We start from the raw sequence: 20000 nt of genomic DNA, 5'->3' as shown, positions 1-20000 counted from the left end.
AGAGAGAGAGAGAGAGAGAGAGAGAGAGAGAGAGAGAGAGAATAAGGATATCATGAGGGTTTCTCAGGTTTTAAGAATGTACACGACTTTCTTGATCCCATTTAGTAAGTTTAAACAACGCAAAGTTTCTACACAGAAGAAGAACACAGAAACTTTAAATAAAATTGAACGTATTTTCATCAGGGAATGAAATGCGTAGGTCTTTAAATATAGGGTATTATATTCTCGAGTTTTAATCATCCTTTGCCTCAAAATAAAATGTAATGATAAGTGGAATGCAAGTATCTAAGTTTTTGAGTGTTCATTCTTTTTAGTATTTTAGATGTACAGCTTATGTTTCTGTCCGCTTGTTTGTATGTCTATGTAAGTATGTACGTAAATGATAGTATATGAATATGAATATGAATATGTATATGTATATATATATATATATATATATATATATATATATATATCACACATATCCACAGGTGAAAAATAATAGACAGGGTGTAGGTCCTTTGTCAATGGCTTGAAAATAAAGCCGAAACCGGTCAGGACCTACACCCTGTCTATTATTTTTCTCCTGTGGATAGTGTGATAAACGAATCACGTGCTAAAGTGATTATAATCATATATATATATATATATATATATATATATATATATATTATATATATATACATAATGTATAATGTGCGAGTGCGCGACGCTATTCAACACGACAAGGTGCTACCTATCAGCAAGAGCGGTGGCATCTGACAAAGACAGGATTTCCTTTGATATGACATTTCCACAACAAATATTTATACGATACGAACAAGCGGTTATCTCTCGATTGTGAAAGACGGCGCCACTTTTTTTTTTTAAAGGAATTCCATGTGGCACCTATGCGTGAATTAAAGACTTAGGGCTATGAGGGGTCCTACATCCCATTCCTGGAGCATTTCCCCGAGATGAAACCGAGTACCGGAACCTTTTCCTGTAACAAGCAGAACGCATCATCTCCAAAACTATCCATAGAATTTTCTTGAAAATAATCTTATTATGTTTCCCACACCCAAATTATCATAGAGGTCCAATCTAAATTAATCTATTGCAATCTAATCTAACTTAAACAAGGGGCATGGCAAAAAAAAAAAAAAAAAAAAAAAAAAAAAAAAAAAAAAAAAAAAAAAAAAAGGGGGGGGGGGGGGGGAGAGGGAGGCCTGCTGCAATAATAGCGTAAATCTCATGAATTCGCTTTCCGAGATAGCCTGAATGCATTGGGCACACTGGTAAAAGCAGCAATGATCATGTATGTATGTACCTGGTAGTTGGTCCACGCTGATGGATCGCAATAATGAACTATTTCGTGTCATTAGCAATACTTTTTTTTTAAAAATGACGTCAACCAATTTAATCACAAAACACTTACATATATTTTCCAACAAGGATAGATACACACTGAGAAAATAAAATCTTAATTCCGTCATGCAAACAAATCATAACATTCTGTTGAGCCTTTTTCTTCTTTCATGGTACAACACTTTTGTACCTAGGATGACGATGAACATTAATATATTAAGTCAATACAGATTTCGCCAATTCTAAATCAATGACGTGACCGTCACAGAAATGTGGCTGTGATGTCATGATGTCAAAGAGACTGTACATTAGTTGGGATTAATAGGATAGCAAGTAATGAACAAGACTCAGAGTAATTCAGGGCTTAAATACAAAATTTAAACGACTTAAAAATTCGTAAAGTTTCTTCGGCGCAATCGAGCTGTCTGTACAGCGTATAATTTGTATGAGCCGCTGCCCATGAAACTTTCAGCCACGGCCTGGTGGTGGCCTGTCCCATAGCGTTGATTGCCAGACGCACGATGTTGTCTAATTTTAACTTTATTTAGAATCAAAACTACTGAGGCTAGAGGGTTGTAATTTGGTATGTTTGATGATTGGAGCGTGGATGATCAACATATCAATTTGCAGCCCTCTAGCCTCAGTAGTTAAGAGCCGAAGGCCAACAGAAAAAGTGCGGACGGACAGACAAAGCCAATTTTACTCTTTAGAAAACTAAAGAGTAAAACTGGCCAAAATACAAAGCCGTCCACCCACGACGGAAGGATAACCAAATACCAGACTTGGAAACCCTGACTCTTGAATTCAAACCTTTTCCAGGAAGCGACCGATCGGATTCGGGAGGAATGAAATCTGGGGTTGAGGACTGGAGGGTAGAACGATAAAAATAATTAGAAACAATTCCTTAGGATGACGGAGAGGAGAGGGAGAGAGAGAGAGAGAGAGGAGAGAGGGGGTAAAGAGGAAAGGTTGTGTCAGTGTCAGACCTCTTTGTCCTCTTGGGCATAAGAGGAAGAAGGGAGAGAGAGAGAGAGAATGTATCTTTACATATGAAGAGCTGTTACATCTTGGATAAACACAAACTATTTATGAAAAATTTGAAACATTTTTCAGACGAAATATATAATGTAAATAAATAGCAAGCATATAGGGTTATTTTTTACGTTTCCCACGAAAAAAACTGATAAAGCAGAAATTCCACTATAAATATGCACAATGAATTCAAGATACTGTTTGCCAAAGAGATTCTTCAGCATCAACGCCAGAGAAACGCATCTGAATAAACAATCAAACCTGTTTCTTGCACCTCATGCGATAATAAAAAATAAAGATATAACTTTCCCCTAATTGGGACAAAGACGTTGTACTACATAATCTTCGCAAATTGAAAAAATTAAATAAAAAAGACATGGCTCCGTTTCAACAACAATGGCCGGATATTATCCTCTGGAGAGAGATAAGCATGTTCATTTCCTCTCTCTCTCTCTCTCTCTCTCTCTCTCTCTCTCTCTCTCTCTCTCTCTCTCGTCAACACATAACATCGTCGTGACATTCTCTACTTTAGCCAAGAATTACATAGAATCAAGGTGTGAAAATTAACCACGGAAAGAATAGTTTAAATACTGAGATAACATTCATCAATCATCATGGAAATATATATTAAATAAAGAGATAACATTCATCAATCATCACAGAAGAAATAATTTGAATAGAGATATGAGCATCATTAATCATCACGGAATGAATATTTTCCGTAAGGAGATAACATTCATTATATAATCACCACCGAAAAAAATATTCAAGAGAGATAACATCATTACTCATCATGGAAAAAATCATTCAAATAGATGTTCAACATCCATTAATCACCGTCCAACTGAATGATCAGTAAGTTCGTATTCCCTCGACAAAATAAATTGCAATACTTGAAAAAAAGAAAAGAAAAAAATCGCACATTCTTCGTTGCCTCACAGCTACAGTCCGGAAGGAAGAGTCAGCTGGTTGTTTGTCATATTCGTGACACAAGCTGTCACGCCAGGCCCTCTAGCGTGTTGACAAACTACAAGATGGCAAGGTCACTTTGCCGGATTTCTCTCTCGTTTGTTTACTTGGACTCCCAAGTGCTGCTGTTGCCATCGGCCAGAGAATGTTTGGTGATGATGTATTGCTTTGACAGCTTCTAGAGGTTTGTACAGTCTTTAATATTATATTTTTATAAAAGCTGTTTCAGTCTCAACGTGCGACTACTGACTAACTTGATTGAGACTGACTGACTGACAAAGGTCTTCGACACCGAAAATGCATTTACTGATAATACGTAAACTGTGCTATTATCATACCAAGTCGAACCATAAAAATCTTTGGATGTGGAAAAATTCTGTGATTCAGTATTGTAATTTTGCATTGCTTCGTGTGTGTGTGTGTGTGTGTGTGTGTGTGTGTGTGTGTGTAATATCAATGAGGTACCATATTAATACTTCGTAACTCAAAGGAAAAATAAAGGGTTGAACGTCACCCGAGTCACCCGAAGTAGCAGCGGTCCAGCGCCCTGGAGTACCGCAGGGGGAGAATCCCAGGTTATATTAAGTACGATTGCATAGGTGAGGTTGAGCAACATCGGTCCTCCTTTTAAACGTTGCAACAAGAAGGCCCAAAGGAGAAACAAGTAATAATGTCCTCACTCTCCACAGGCAGATGCATGAGCTCCATGACATCGATTTTCGTTTAACCTCTCACGCAACCTCATGTAGCCGCTCAAATCTCCACGTAGTATGGCAGCATTCGCGTAGGCAGACGCCAGGTGTTATTTGTATAAAGCCGTCACAAGCAGGTGGGAACAGTAACTAAACTAGCGGAACAGGAGACGTCACTTCCGTGTTCATGATAGGACGATCGATATATTAGAAATGTTGTGCACACTCATAACAGAGCGCATTATTTCAATCGTAAAGATTAAGTTTATGCACGTATTTCATTATTTACTTAAACGTGAAGAACCGAATATCTATATAAACCATAGGGTAAACATGCTTTTGTGAACCCGTATGTGTATGTGTATAATATATATATATATATATATATATATATATATATATATATATATATATATATATATATATGTAATGTATTATATATATATATATATATATATATATATATATATATATATATATATATATATATATTACAAACATGCTTAAAACACTCCCAACCACAGTATCAGTAACACCAGAATGCTTACATAACTATGTGAACAGTGAGACCAAGTCACGACTGACATCTACGAATCGTGTGAATAAATCTAGAATTTCACCTGGTAGACTCCGAATTCTGAATACTACCACCGCACTTTGTACTGGAATTATGTTTAAACAGAAGCGCTACATCAGAGCCAACGAAGTAAATAAATGAATAAATAACTAGGCAAATAAATACCTAAATATGAAGGAAAAACATAACAGATATTACCGAGATGTTCCGGGGAAATTCTGGGGATCACTAACCTAAATTAGAGGAAATTTAATCAGACGGACATCAAAGCGCAAATGATGAAAGCTCCATTTGAGCAATGAAACGTAAGCGACCTTCATACTATTTACCTCTCATTACGAAATCATAAAGATTTCTTTTTCCAAAAAACATTACGTTTACGAATATTAATGTTTAATGAATCATGAACTTTCCACTGATTAAATATTAGGATCCAGCAGACTTAAATGGGCCACACAGATCGATCTGACCTCATAACACCAAATAACGAAAAATGTAAAATTTGGGTCGCAGAAAATCTCTTGAATTAGAAAGACCGACTGACCCTTACGCAACTCTCTCACACACGACTGGCTGTTAAAACTCACTTCTGATCTCACGCTCAATGTGAACAGCGCAGTAAAGCATAGCTATGACATAACAGTCTAATTTGCATCCTCTTATGTAATAGCCGTCCCCTCCCCCCTCCCAAATATAAATGACGTAAGACTGATGTTCTTCAATGACTGGCGATATTAATGGGTCTGCCATTCCGCGATGTTTTCATCAAATATCTACTGAAATATTCCGTGGCAGAGGAGAGGCCTGTTGCAAATTCTGAAGCACTTTATCAATTTTGTGACCTTCGACGTTGAAAGAGCCAGATTTGTCAAAGCATTACAAGATGGTTATTTCTTGGTAACTCAACTTACCAATAATACCCAAAACTTGCGGCATTTTCCAGTGACCACTTGCTTCTCTCGAGTCAGAAGCTAAAATAAAATATCTATCCGTCATTAAGTTAATCGATCTCAAAGTTTTCCCACCGTTAGTTAACACACTATGCAAAACAACACTTGCACATCAATGTTTACACTTTTAAGGACATAGTTTATATAAAACTTGGATGATATTCTTTATAAAACCACAAAGTGCATGAAAAAACCGTGACCTAACCAACACAACTCATTATGACGTAACACTTCATCCATGCCATAGTTCTTCACGTCAAGGCCCTCAAATATACCATTTTTCGCAGCCGAGTCCTGCAGGAAGGTCGTACATGCGTCTGGAGTGACAAAGGGAGATCCCTATCTCCCGAGATATCGGGTGTCAGGACAGAATCTGTACGGAGGTTCTAAGGCTTAAACCCCTCCCTTCCCCATCTCCATTTCCAAGAGGGGGTCGACCGTGTGGAGGAGATTAGCAAATGACACCCTTTCTTGTATCACGGGGGATATGACGAGGCTACAACAACGCTCGTCACGAAATTACACGTAAATAATACTATCATTTGTATGCTGTAAATAAGGCTTAGGTCTTTCGTGAAAAAAACCAATCAACTGGTTATTACAGTAACGAAATTCACAAGAAATAACCTCCTGGTTATAACCAATATACAAGCATTTTGATACAGTCTAAAACAAAAACTAGTCTTCAAACTAATCTTACATAAAATAAAACTACAAGTTACCAAGACAAAGCATCGCTCCAACCACATTTAAACGCAAATTTTTTTAAGATGTTCGCGTGGAAAACAAGCTCAAAGCAACTGATCACGAATAAAAGCGAAATTTTCAGTCCAAAGAGTAAGATTCATTATGACACAATATTAATAATAAGAATATAGATATCTCCAGTATCCACGATGGATGAATAAAGTGATTTCTACTTAAAATCTCAAAAAGCAAGTTTGGTAACTAATGGCTGTGAGAGAGAGAGAGAGAGAGAGAGAGAGAGAGAGAGAGAGAGAGAGACTTTTATACCTTTTCGACTTCGTGAGTCTGATTTTATGGTTTCGGAGACACATTCCGAAGGCCTTGGCTCCCTTTTTATGAGTTTTCTCACGACCTCATACCTTCTGGATAACCCTGAGAATATTAAAAAATAAATAAATAAAAGTTGACCAAAACATCAAGCGACCGAAAGCCAATGAACCACACATAAAAATTGAACTTTTACGACTCATTAACTGAAATTTTGACAGATTTTCGAGAAAATCTCAAAAAGGAAACTATGCAACCTTCAAGAGAAACATTGCTTAAAACAGCTACGCCTCATACTCTCCTAAAAAAAATAATAAAAAAAGTATAATCTAATTTTACGCGTAAGGGTCAGAAAATGACTTGCTCAAGGGGTATCTCAAATTACCCATAATGTTTCCAGTAGCCATAACGGAGGAATAACGGCCCCATACAGGGTATCCCAATCGCCGAATTTATGGGGAGGGTAATTCCGAAGCAACAGGCTTTTGGGAAAAGGGGGAAACTGTGTTATCACGTAATCTACCAGTACCCCTAAGAAGAAGGAAGAGGAGGAGGGAACGAATTTATTACATGTCATGAGCGTGAAAGTAACATTTTAACTTAACGGGCCTCAATTTAGCGGAATTCTGCACTTATCAGCTACCATAATATGATAATTTCTTCTTATGCCACCAGTTTGGAGGTGACAAATTTGTCAATATATCTCTTAAATTGATAGTTAAAAAATACGTTGATATATCTCTTAAACTGATTGTTAAAAAATATGTTAATACATTTCATAAATTGATTGTTAAAAAAATGTTAATATATCTCTTAAACTGATTGTTAAAAAATATGTTAATACATTTCTTAAATTGATTGTTAAAAAAATGTCAATATATCTCTTAAATTGATTGTTAAAAAATGGGTTGATAAACTGATTTAGTTTAAAGTACAGGTTAAAGTTCGGATCTCCGTGGAATTGCCGTTAAATGCAAGAAATCTATAGCAAACACTCAAGTGCTGGCTACAATATATGGTCTTTGTTATTTAAAGGACTTTGTTGTTTATCATTAAGACCATACTCCCAAAAGGTGTCCTTTAAGTACTAGTGTTACTATAAAGAGAAGCCAGAAGATGCATATAGTAACAATACGACGAACAACTCTTAATATCTCTCAAGAATTGGCAGATAAAATCCCTTACAAGCGATACTCAAGTGCCAACTGGGTGAAGATTGGGGCAATTCCCACGATACTCCGGACTATCATCCATTAAACCAGCACCCCAGAGGAGCTCTGGATGGGAAGGACTCCATGAATAATAAATAGCATCGGGCCTCTCATTGATGGCTTCCCGCAAAAGACGGGGGTTCATAGGAGGAAGTGAATAAACATGTGGACGAACTTTGTACATTGTGTGACAAAGAGTGTAAAGTATGTTTGTACAATAGTGTTCAATGTGCCAGATCTGTATGGCTGTTCGGCGAACCCCTCTCTCTCTCTCTCTCTCTCTCTCTCTCTCTCTCTCTCTCTCTCTCTCTCCAGGTCCAATTTGTACGTATCTCTTCCCCAGAACTTTAAATTTTCTGTTTGAAACTCTACATTAAACTGCTCAGGGGAATAGAGGAACTGTTGCTTATGATAAATAAACTTGGAAAAAGGGTAATGGTTATAATACCTGACTTAATAATCTCACTATTACCAGAACAAGATAAGTACACACTTTATATATATATATGTGTATACACACACACATATAAATATATATATACATTATATATAAATATATAATATATATATATATTATATATGACAACAGTTACCGTATATATAACGGCGTGCGTGGCAAGCAAAAAATTGCAAGCAAAATCTACTTTTAAAATCAAGTTCTAGAAACGAAAGAACACACCAGAACAAGCGCAATGAGCATTTCAATTCCAAAGAGAACGTATATTGGAAAACAAAAAAAAAAAAAAAAAAAAAAAAAAAAAAAAAAAAAAAAAAAAAAAAAAAAAAAAAGAAAAAGTCCCACGAGGCAATTCTCGTCAAGAGAGTAAGAGCACAGGTCGGCAAAATCCGATTTATTTGCAGAAAGAAAAAAAAAATATTAAGACGCAAAAACCAATGAATGGAAAGGGCTCGAAAAGAATGCAGTTTAACCGGCTCTCTCTCTCTCTCTCCATTTTACACACACACACACACACACACACATATATACAATATATATATATATATATATATATATATATAATATATACATATATATAATATCACTAAACGCAAAAAGAAAAAATAACATCATTGTCAAAAAAAGAAAGAAAAAAAAAAATATCTGAATCACTAAAGCTGATCTGAAATTAACCCCCAAACTTGTCCACCCATAGGAAAGCTTACACTCGCAGGAATACCATGAGACGACCTTGCGGCCTGCCACCTACTACCGCATACAATGAATAGCGATTAGGTGGGCTAGAGGAAACGAAATCAATCAAACAAGGCCGTGTGCTCATTTCCCTGTAACTCTCACGTAAGAATAAACAGGAATTTTACAGTAACAATGTGCGTGCCAAATTATAGGCCTAAGCATACTGGTAAGGAAGGCTTGTTAATCCCCATCAAATTACCGTAGGCCTAAATATCTACATGACAAACTTGCATTAAATAGACGAGGAAATTTACAGCAGATTTATAATGGCCGTGGAAGCAGATTATACTAAAAAATAGATCAGAACAGGCTACGCAATTCTGTATACCAACTTACACTTGAAAATCGCTAACTCCGCTCCTACATGCTAGCAGCTACACGTTAGCGGCTTACGCAAACACACTCCGTGAGCAAAACCTGCTACCCTAACTCTCCAGTTAGGCAAGTCTCAAAGTCTATTTAATTCCAGCACGAAACTTTTCCAGCCCCAAATTAAATGAGAGTTTCGGACAGAACTGCATCTAAAACAGCTCTCTGCAATGTGTTGTGATAAGGCACGCAGCCATGAAGTCATCGAGAAAGCCAACCGGAAAATTGTCACACAAGACACAACCCCGACATTTTACTTCCATGATTCCGGAGTTTTCTTGAAAGCAGCACGAATATAAACAGATAAAGTGAATTTACGCTTAAGTATAGGGGGCTATTAATACGAAAATAAGTAACAGAAACATGCTGACACGATGAAAAAGAAAATTGACGATCTAGAATAATTCATGATTATTCACATAAAGGACAACAGAAATTTGCATAAAAGGAGAAGTTAAAATCGACGCCATCGCAAATACAGTACAGTCAAAGTTTACTCAGACGAATAATTACTACATGAGCTCTAAATTTACATTCCAGAATGAGACCACCATACGCTCAAATTATCTCCGCCAGAGGAGGCTGTCAAGCTAAAAATCAGAGTTACTCTGAAAACGAAACGAAACACGGCCATAACGCTTCCTAAAGGCGGCTACGTATGCAAAAGAGACTGGTTTTTGGTCAAGGCTATTAAGTTCGCGATAATCATCGCCTCGGCATACCACAGGGGGTGAAACTACCTCCTCTACAAATTCAACGTTTGATGCTCGATTTCTTGTACTCACACTCTCTCTCTCTCTATTAAAATAAAAACCACCAAAGGCCTGACAATGTGGAAAATCATTCGGTTAGGTCTATCAGGGTGACCACAGCATTATGAGTATGAAAACTTTTGAAATAACTAGGGTCCTACGCCCAATCAATCTCTCTCTCTCTCTCTCTCTGTGTGTGCCAGTCTTCAACTGGGCTATAATCCTCCCAGTAAACACAGCCGATACAGGAACCCGACGAGAGATCAAACAAGTAACATGCGCTGCACGCACTCTGCGGCATACTTGCAGCCATGACCTACAAATACCTCGGATTTATGATCCGACTCATTCTAATGAGATGGAGCCATAGCAATCGCAAAAAGAAAGACGGCGGCCTTCACCTACATCTCCTCCAAAGGACTGCCACTGCTGCTGCTATGGGTCGTCGGAGGACTGGGGAGAGAGAGAGAGAGAGAGAGAGAGAGAGAGAGAGAGAGAGAGAGAGAGAGGGATGAAAGGCATTAGCACTTGAAGAAAGCCATAATAGTCGAACATAATGGGCCATAAAATATTTAGAGAAAAAATATTGAAAAAAAAAAAATACAATCTTTTCTGCACAATTATACTAATATGAAACTCACACTGTGAGGGACGCATTCCTAACCAAAAAGACAACTTGACCCGGGAACTACGCAGAAAGTGAAATCACTCGGTAAATGGATTAACAGTAGTCTCAGAGAGAGAGAGAGAGAGAAAACACGGTGGACAAAATGAAGGTCAAACGATGCAAAAAGAGAGAGAGAGAGAGAGAGAGAGAGAGAGAGGTCAAACACGGTGAACAAAATGAAGGTCAACCGATCGAAAAGAATTCTAAAAAAAAAAAAAAAATCAATTGCAATTCAATGCATTTGTCATACAATGATTCTGGCGAAGGTTGTTAAGAGGTCAACAACGCATTTCAACAGTAAATGGCATCTCATACAAATCATTCTCTCCTTCTTACCTAATATACTGTATAAATATGTCTATTGCATATTCTTGGAAATATTCCTAAACAGAAAAAACTAAGGCATTGCCCATACAGTTAATAACACTTCAATGTAAAGCACTGAACACATTCTGAATATTATCATAATTTGGTACATATCTCTCTAAGCAGTTTCTATACGTGGCACCTTTGGACCTACTCAAGATACATATTACACTAAATATTATATTCAAATAACATACAATACGTTCCAAAATTTGAGACAAAATGGCAAAAGTTCACAAGAGTATTCGAATAAAAGCGAAAGGACAAGAGCAATAATGATGTATATAAAAACAAAGTAAAATAAAATATTAATAACAATAAAGATATATCTACATGGCAACTACCTGGATGAGGGAAACCTGAGGTCATCATCTACCTTGGTTGAGGCAACTACCTTGGTCTACTATGGCATTTTCAGTTAGGGTGGGGTTTGAAGTGAGGGGGGGGGGGGGAGGGGGGGAGTATGGTGGGATAGGTAGGAAAAAATAATCGGGATGGGGGAGGGGGGGGGTTGGCATCGTGCACAAAAGGAGGCGTTTAGGCCACCTTTGCCACTTACCAGTGTTGGAGATTTGTTGCCGAAGGACCCCAATCATCGCTATCCCAATTTCTTACCTGGAAAGAGAGAAAAATGGATAATTAAACATTCAGATAGCGCACTGTTAAAACAATGAAAATACTGGTTCCAAATGTTCTAAATTGATGGAAGATGAAATGGCACATTAAAAAATATCACACCCAAACCAAAAATCATAAAGAATTGTGTCTGTTAGGTACTACCAATAACAAGGACGCATTAAAAATACGCTTATTAACTAATGTTAATCACAAAAATACATTTGGAAACGGTCCACCAAAATGGGGAAAAGATCTAATTCTACAAATAATAACCTCATGTATCTTAATTTTCTCAACACAAAGAGCAAATTACGGCGCACTGCACTTAAAAGTAATGAAGGAATGTGTCCGGGGAAAAAATCGCCCATACCGAAGTCAACACAACCGATATGGTGAAGGCAAAACATCACCTACTCCAGAAGAAAGCAGTCGCCACAACGAATACCGAGACATGCAAACATCGAGCAGTTTGCGACAAATGACCTAAGCGTGAAGGGAAACATTTCATGAAAAACCTTAGGTATTCTAACACGATCATATCGGCGCGTGCTTGAAACGAAAGCTCCAGTCTCGATTTGTCGAGGCCCGGCGTGCAACTCTCCCACAATCTGAGAGCATGACCAGGAAAAGAATGAGTTCTTTTCGCGTTAAGATATTCTACGCAATGTACACGTCTGGAGGAAGAGGCGCGCTCTGGGGTTACGTTAGTTTTAACGCAAAGGGGCCATTCTTGTCGTAGCTAATTAATGCGACGGTGGCAACAGTCTTTTCTTGATTTGATTTATGAAATTAAGGCTGCCACGCCAACAAGCACTGGGGGCACTTTCGGACATTCAAAACTTAGGGCAGTGACAAGAGGGAGTTGGAGTGGATGGACAGCACGATAAAGATATCCAAAAAATAAAGGGGGTGAAACACAAGGTTATAGATGTTGAACTGGGAGAATATCCGACAGTTGCACTAAGAAGTAAGAAATAAAAACAGTTTGACAGCAAGACTGAAAGATGAGAGAATCAAGGTACAGTAAAAAGCTAAAAAGCGGGTGCAGCTGGGGGCCGAAGGCATGCTGCAAATACCCTTCAGTAATGCCTACAGTGCACCATGTGAGGTGCACTGATGGCACTGACCCAGTACGTTAGACAGTGTTAACTTAATGAATCCAACCTTCGCAGAAAACGACATTTTATTGATGTAGCTACGTGGATACACGAATTTAGTTGGCTGCTTATTCATAAGAGAATGCCAATAACGAACAACACGGTCTTATAGTACACATTTTATAGAAAAATTACGACGATTACGCTTAACTCAATTTTAAACTCCGTTTCTCTTTCTCTTTTGTTTAACACTCGTATCGTTAGTCGCTACTCTTCGCCAAATATCTGATGGGAAACACGGCTTTAACACCTGGCCGATACAATGTTATCAAATGCGGAAATAGATCGCCCAAACGTCCTCCTTTCCAACACACCTGAAGTCGGGGAAGGCAATCATTTCCAACAATGAAGAATAATCGAATCGAATTTTTGTCACACGAGTGACAATAATGGAGTCTTAAAAGAAAAAAAAAATAATAAGCCACTTGGTAATATCAAGAAACGGAATTGTACCGTTCAATTCAAGAACGGAAAGAAAGAAAGAGAGAGAGAGAGAGAGAGAGAGAGATTAAAGAGGAGGAGAGAGAGAGAGAGCGGAGAGCGGAGAGGGGGGTAGAGAGGAGAGAGAGAGAGAGAGAGAGAGAGAGAGAGTTACGTAGTATTGTATACTATATTAAGGATTCACAAAACATGGAATACCGTAATATCGTTGATCTATAAAGTATTGGAATCATGCACTTCACCAACACGGATTGGAAACAAAACTCATTTCAACTTTCAACGAGAAGAGAGAGAGAGAGAGAGAGAGAGAGAGAGTAATTTCTCACATAACTGGTCATACCAGAGTCCGTTTACTTTTCCCACGATCTAACACTGATCTTCCACCTCATTAATTATTCAACCGAATCCCACTCCAATAAAAGGGTGGGCGAGGGCGTATGCAAACTTGAAAATACAAAGCTAATTATAGGATACAAGAATGTGTATTTCACGTTATTATCTATATAATAAAAGATGAACGCTATTAATATGGATCAAGTCCCAGGGGCCACTGACTTGAAAATCAAGCTTCCAAAGAATAGTGTTTATTTGGAAGAAGAAACGGTAAAGGGAAATACAAGAGAGATCTCACTTATTAAAAAGGAAAAAATCAATTAATCAATAAATTCAATCATATACCAAAGAATGCAATATAATTACCCAGCCCCAAAAACCTTTATAGTTGTCGTCAGTGTATAACTTTAGTGGTCTGTTTCGTTACATACTCCACGCCCGCGTCCTTTCCTCCCAAATTTCGACCCCTATGCCCAAACGCAAAGCCCACTGTGACCTTGAAACCCGCCCGTCATATGTAACACTTAAAGGTGAAAGCACCACGGGAGCGATTGCCGGATCGAAGATGTTTTAGGCCTAAATGAGGGTACTCCCCCACCCTCCCAACACCACCACTCTGGTCTCAAGTCGTCCCACACAACAACAACCCCCCCCCACGCAACCTCCCTCTCATCCACCACTATTACAATGATCCGTCCTCTCGTTGCAACACAAAAGCTTCCGGTTGGTTCAGTGTGCACTATGAACAAGCAAGAATAATGCACTCTCAATAATTTTAAAGGTTTGTTATCCTTCCGTTGTAGGTCTTGAAAAGATTACTTTTTTTTTTTTTTTTTTTTTTGTTTTTTTGGCCAGTCAGCGATTCCCCGAACTCTCTTCTTATTTAGTCTTTAAGCCTAGTCACGTGACCAAAACAATGCCATGTCAACCTCACGTGTCTTTCAAAGCAAGGTAGAAATGGGAACACAGTCAGTCGCACAGACCACAACGCAAGATGCATAATGGTCCCTTTGGTTCGCTCCAACCATTACGTACGGAGTTGTACACTCTCATACTTCGGAACAGACATAATAACTGACCTTTGCTCTGCCCAGAAAGATCCAATCAAACACAGTGGAATCCAACCCCCAGCGCAAACGCCAAGTTAAAAATAACCTATAATCTCATTCTCAAAGATATCAGCTACCGGATTAACAAGAATCAACATTCAATTATTGGCTGACGTGATTAATCTATCAGGCTTGAATATTAAATCTTGTCAAAATCAACACAATTCCGGATCAATTTGGCCCAATGGAAGAAAGCTTAGGGAAGGTTTGTCCGTCTGAATATCATATTGCAAACGAGATAGCTACTAATATCACAAGTGCTTCACTATATCTCTCTCTCTCGCACACACACACACACACACACACACATATATATATTATTATATTATATAATATATATATATATATATATATATAGATTATATATATACACACACACACACATCCAAGAACTTTCGCTATACAATCAGCAACACCTGTATAGATGCCACAACTGGAGAAGAAAAAACAGGTCAAGCTTTACCAGCACTTGGATAATTTTGAAGAGAAGTAAACCACTGAACCCTGGCGACAAAAGCCAATTATAATGGGCAAGTGTCAGAGATAATACACCTGGAAATCCTCTCCTCTCCTCTCCCCCCAACGGATAAGTAGGGGGGGGGGGGTAGGAAACAGTTGTTAGGGAGAAAGAATGGGAGACTCCTTCGCATCTGAGAGAAGCGAATACCACTTGGCCACGGAACGGGATGCTAAACATCCCCAGGATACCAAACTAACCTACATAAGCCCATCCCCGGCTACTTGAGAAGAGAAATCGTGTTTTACAATCGCCATTTCCTTCTTTTTTTTTCTTTTAACCAGATAACTTTGCTTAGCATCACAACTTCCATTATCAAATAGTTTAAAATATTTGAATTTAAGTTGTCTCAATGGCACACGGGTCCTAAAAATAAGTAGTTTTGTCTCTCTTTCATTCGCTGTTGACATTATGAGCAAAAAGCTTCGTAAACAAATGAAGACCGTGATGTTTAAGATTACAAACATCGCAGATCAAATGATGAAATTTCATTTACCAAATTCTCTACGAAAATGTGTCCAGCTATGGCAGGGGGATGGGTTGCTCGGACTAGCATCGACAGTCCCCACTGTACCGTTAAATAGTGGCCTGGGGGCAACTCAAGCAGAACTGACCACGACGCGCTGCTTATAACATCTGTTTTCTGAGTGTTTAACGAAGGACTGGAACTATATACTGTACCACAGTTGTCGTTGAACGTTCAACACAATAATGCTTGTTGTCAGTTCAAAAGCTCAAGGGATATTGAAATTTCAGAGGAATTGTGTACTTTAAGTAAAATAGAAAATACTGTAAGCTAGAGGGAAAAACAAGCTAGTATCAATAAAAAAAATAGTTGATGGTCACAATTTCCTTGATAGCGTGGACTATCCACATAATAGGTATCTTTTTTACTTTTCTTCATCACTGCAGATTTCCGGGGTGTCATAAGTAACAGCGGATCTTATGTTTTAGCAAATCTTCAAGTCCAATGAATCATAGCTGAATGACTTGACAGAAAATACGTTAAGACGGCTGTCGCCACGCAAGCTTTGGATATCCCAAAACCTCAACAACACAAACAAGCGTACGAGAGAGAGAGAGAGAGAGAGAGAGAGAGAGAGAGAGAGAGAGAGAGAGAGAGAGAGAGTACAGGAGCATAATTTGAAAGTGATACTGAAGGCGTCCTTTAATCCAGGGGGAAACAGGGGAGACGATCCCATCTAAGCAGGCCGTCACCGTTACAAGGACCGTAAATAAGGGTGGTGGGACTGAGGAGGAAACGTTCAGAATGGAAGGAAAGTGAGGAAAACCGGGTATGGGAGAGGGAAGGGGATTGGATAATAAACCCCCCCCCCCCCTCGACCTTCATCCCAGGTTGGTGGTTTCACAAAGGATGCAGTGTAGGATACATAACCGCAACGGCCGAGGGGCGAAGGATACTCTTGCGAATCCCCAGGTTACTTTGACAGGATGCGTTTCTGCCCATCCCGAAACTCTTCGCTTGACAGGTGTGTTGCTATCATCCTATATGCGATACTTGAGAGAGAGAGAGAGAGAGAGAGAGAGAGAGAGAGAGAGAGAGAGAGAGAGTACTGTATTCAGGCCAAACCAAATTTCACACGTACAGAAAAGCAGCTTCTTAGAGTAATAAATAGAATGAGAATAACAGTGGCGAGTAGGATACACAAGGAAGGAAGGAAGGAAGAGAGAGAGAGAGTACATAACACCCCAACAACGGATAATCCTACAAGGATTCGTGATATCAAAACATTTCAACGGCGCTTACAAGTGCATCTATGAATATCCAATGAGATAAAGTTACTCTGCAACACGATCACAGCCATGGATTTTATAGGGAGAAAGAATTCCAACAACCCCTCCCCCCTTGCAATCCAGTTTCAAACACCATTTCTGCTGACATGTACCTCAGGGAGCATTTTATTATCAACACTATCATGTGATAACAAAATCAGTATTTGGCTACACAAAAGTTGCATCTAACCAGTCCAAACTCTCTAGTCCCTAATGTAGAGATGAGTTAAACAAGGGCCTCCAATCTTTAAATGCAAAGGCAATACGATTTGGATGAAAGGGGTTCCAAGCTCCTGGAGAAAATAAGCATAGAAAAAAAAAAAAAACTGCTGCAAAAGAATGAGAATCAGGAGGGGGGAGATGGGGTAACGGGATACAGAATAGAAAGAAACTGGTCAATGGTATAATGCCTCAGGAAACGATTTCATATTTCACAATATATCAAACAATGATTTTATGCACATTTCTTTTCTAGAGGGTATATATATATATATATATATATATATATATATATATATAATATATATATATATATGTATATAAAATCACGTGCACATCCATTTAACCTAAAATATGATATGGGCCGATACAAAATCTTACGCCAATTAGGATATTTTTTTACGTCTTGCAAACGAAAAACCCGGGTTAAGATAAAAATTTACCATTGAGAGCTTCAATATTAACAATTGCTTGAAAAAAGCAAACTGTCTGCATTAGCTAAACACTAAATTGCCTTCTTTTAACACAAGTGTTATTTCTTGCATTTGTTCAAAAGCCTTTAGTTAGGTGATATCCAACAGCATCTCATGGTGCTTTCCAAATCTATAAACATGGCAGGGAAAATACTGAAATTTACTTAAAGTGAATGTAGAAAATCTAAAAACATCTAGCAATCCTGCTTGGTTATTTGAGGTTAATTCATAAAGAGAACGAAGGCCATTTTCTATGTGTAAGAAAAGAATATTATGGCTGCAACTGTCCATCTCAACGCACGGGAATGAAACCTTTTTCGAACGCTACGATGTGAGAGAGAGAGAGAGAGAGAGAGAGAGAGAGAGAGAGAGAGAGAGAGAGAGAGAGAGAGAGATTTATCTTAGACGTTGCATACCGCGTAAACTACAACCACACGTTGGTAAACAGACTTCAGACACGGTAAGCGATTGGGAACAAATGAATGATACAGGCTACTGGTTGGAATCACAACCTAATTATATGAACAATACTCACCCAAATTCTCAAGAGATCAGGGATTCAAAAGTTGTTTCCTGAAATTGTGTTCCTCTGTGACACTGTCTTGAACACTTGTTACTTTTAATTATTTGTATGTATTGTCAACCTGTTGTGGAAAAAAATAAATGTTAAATAAAAGTAAATCGAAATTAATTACATAAATTTCAATCCACATATGTAAAACATATTACGCAATGTTGCAAGCTGTCACAGCAAAGTATGACAGCTTGATTGTTATGACATGCGCACAATACGGACAAACATTTATACATATGCATAAAGTATTGCCTAATCACAAACATTTTCGCGGATGACAAAACAATTACAATGAACTGGCGTCGCTCTCAGATTCTGGACTAAAATATCCACTCTTTACTATTTAAACTTAATGTTTGCATTAGTAAGCTTCATATTATCTAAACAAATACCTATCGCATGCGAGTCACATTAGCATAATCAAATAAGGAGGGTTAAATTTGATCTTATCAACGTCATCAACTTGAAGAAAAGGTTATCTGATAAGGAACAAAGCTTTAGTCGCCAAGATAAGGCTAGAATATTACCGTTTACAACAGCGCAAGAGACGTAACATTCTTGTGTTACTTATCACTTTGACAAGAAAGCCGAAACAATTCGTCAATTTGGTATTGCCCCGTTTATATTACAAAGCAGAAGCATACGGTGATTCTAATATTCTAATAATACTGGGCTCTCCAGTCATTCAGTGTTCTCAGATTGGGGTTTTATAATTATTCGGTACTCTCAATTGACCCTTTATAACTTAAATAGCATAAAAAAATCCGATTTTATAGCTGTCGGGTCATCAAATCTAAGGATTTTGCTACAGGTTATTAAGGTTACTTGACAGAACCTATGCGAAAATAGGCCTAATCTGGATTAGCCTAGCAAAACATCATAAATATATGGGTTACTCTAAGAATGAGACATTAAATAAAGTTATTTCCTTAAGTGTCTTGTTTTATAAATACATAAACAAGAAATGTTCTATTGGCAATCTGATGCAGTCCCTGCTGGGGTGACTGCCCTGATACGACGGATGGGGGAGTATGTAAACTACCTTTTTTAAAAGTACAAGCACTGTCTACAATTACCACATTTCTTTAATATATTTATGGGACAATAAAACAGCAACTTTACGTGCCGATACAACTGCCATATTATCCTAGGTCTAAGTTAACTCTCGAATTAATACTAACAAAAGCCTTCCATACACTTAGTATGATTGAATCAATGTTGCAAAAGGCAAACCAACGGCTCTTTAAACACATCTCAAGTTTTCGGCTATGCTATTATGTCTGTATAATGAGGTTTCACGTATATTCATTGATAATTGATGGCCAATAACACTTATACGTAGCAAAGACTAAAGTAATACCAGCACCCTATCTTACCTGACGAATCTATCTACTATAGCATCACAAACCTAGACAAGACAACAAGAGCTTATATTACCGAAAATGTGTACTATGGAACAAACCGCATGATATTTATGGCGTGACTAGAATGACAACGACAAAAACATGTTTGTACTCCCATTTAAAACCAACTGAAAGTACGGCCAAGTCAATATTCCTCTAACCAACATTTCTTTTCATTCACTCGAAACACTCTCACTTTGGCTATGCAGTTTAAATGCGCTGTAAATTACAATCACCAGCCA

The 20000-nt window shown here is 38.0% G+C and overlaps 1 protein-coding gene and 1 long non-coding RNA gene across 2 annotated transcripts in view; both read right to left on the bottom strand.

The window, feature by feature from the left end:
- Positions 1-20000, bottom strand: part of LOC135197958 (uncharacterized) — a 501751-nt gene that overhangs the window by 58307 nt on the left and 423444 nt on the right. The gene's annotated exons all lie outside the window — the stretch shown is intronic.
- Positions 18316-20000, bottom strand: part of LOC135197959 (uncharacterized) — a 1968-nt gene continuing 283 nt past the window's right edge. The window contains exon 2 of the long non-coding RNA XR_010310701.1: positions 18316-18425. This is a non-coding gene — a long non-coding RNA (uncharacterized LOC135197959). The remainder of the gene's footprint in view (positions 18426-20000) is intronic.

Source organism: Macrobrachium nipponense, chromosome 21 (assembly GCF_015104395.2).
Source record: "Macrobrachium nipponense isolate FS-2020 chromosome 21, ASM1510439v2, whole genome shotgun sequence".
Classification (NCBI taxonomy): domain Eukaryota; kingdom Metazoa; phylum Arthropoda; class Malacostraca; order Decapoda; family Palaemonidae; genus Macrobrachium; species Macrobrachium nipponense.
The sequence above is the reverse complement of the archived record's forward strand: the minus strand, read 5'-3'. Positions and strand labels throughout refer to the sequence as shown.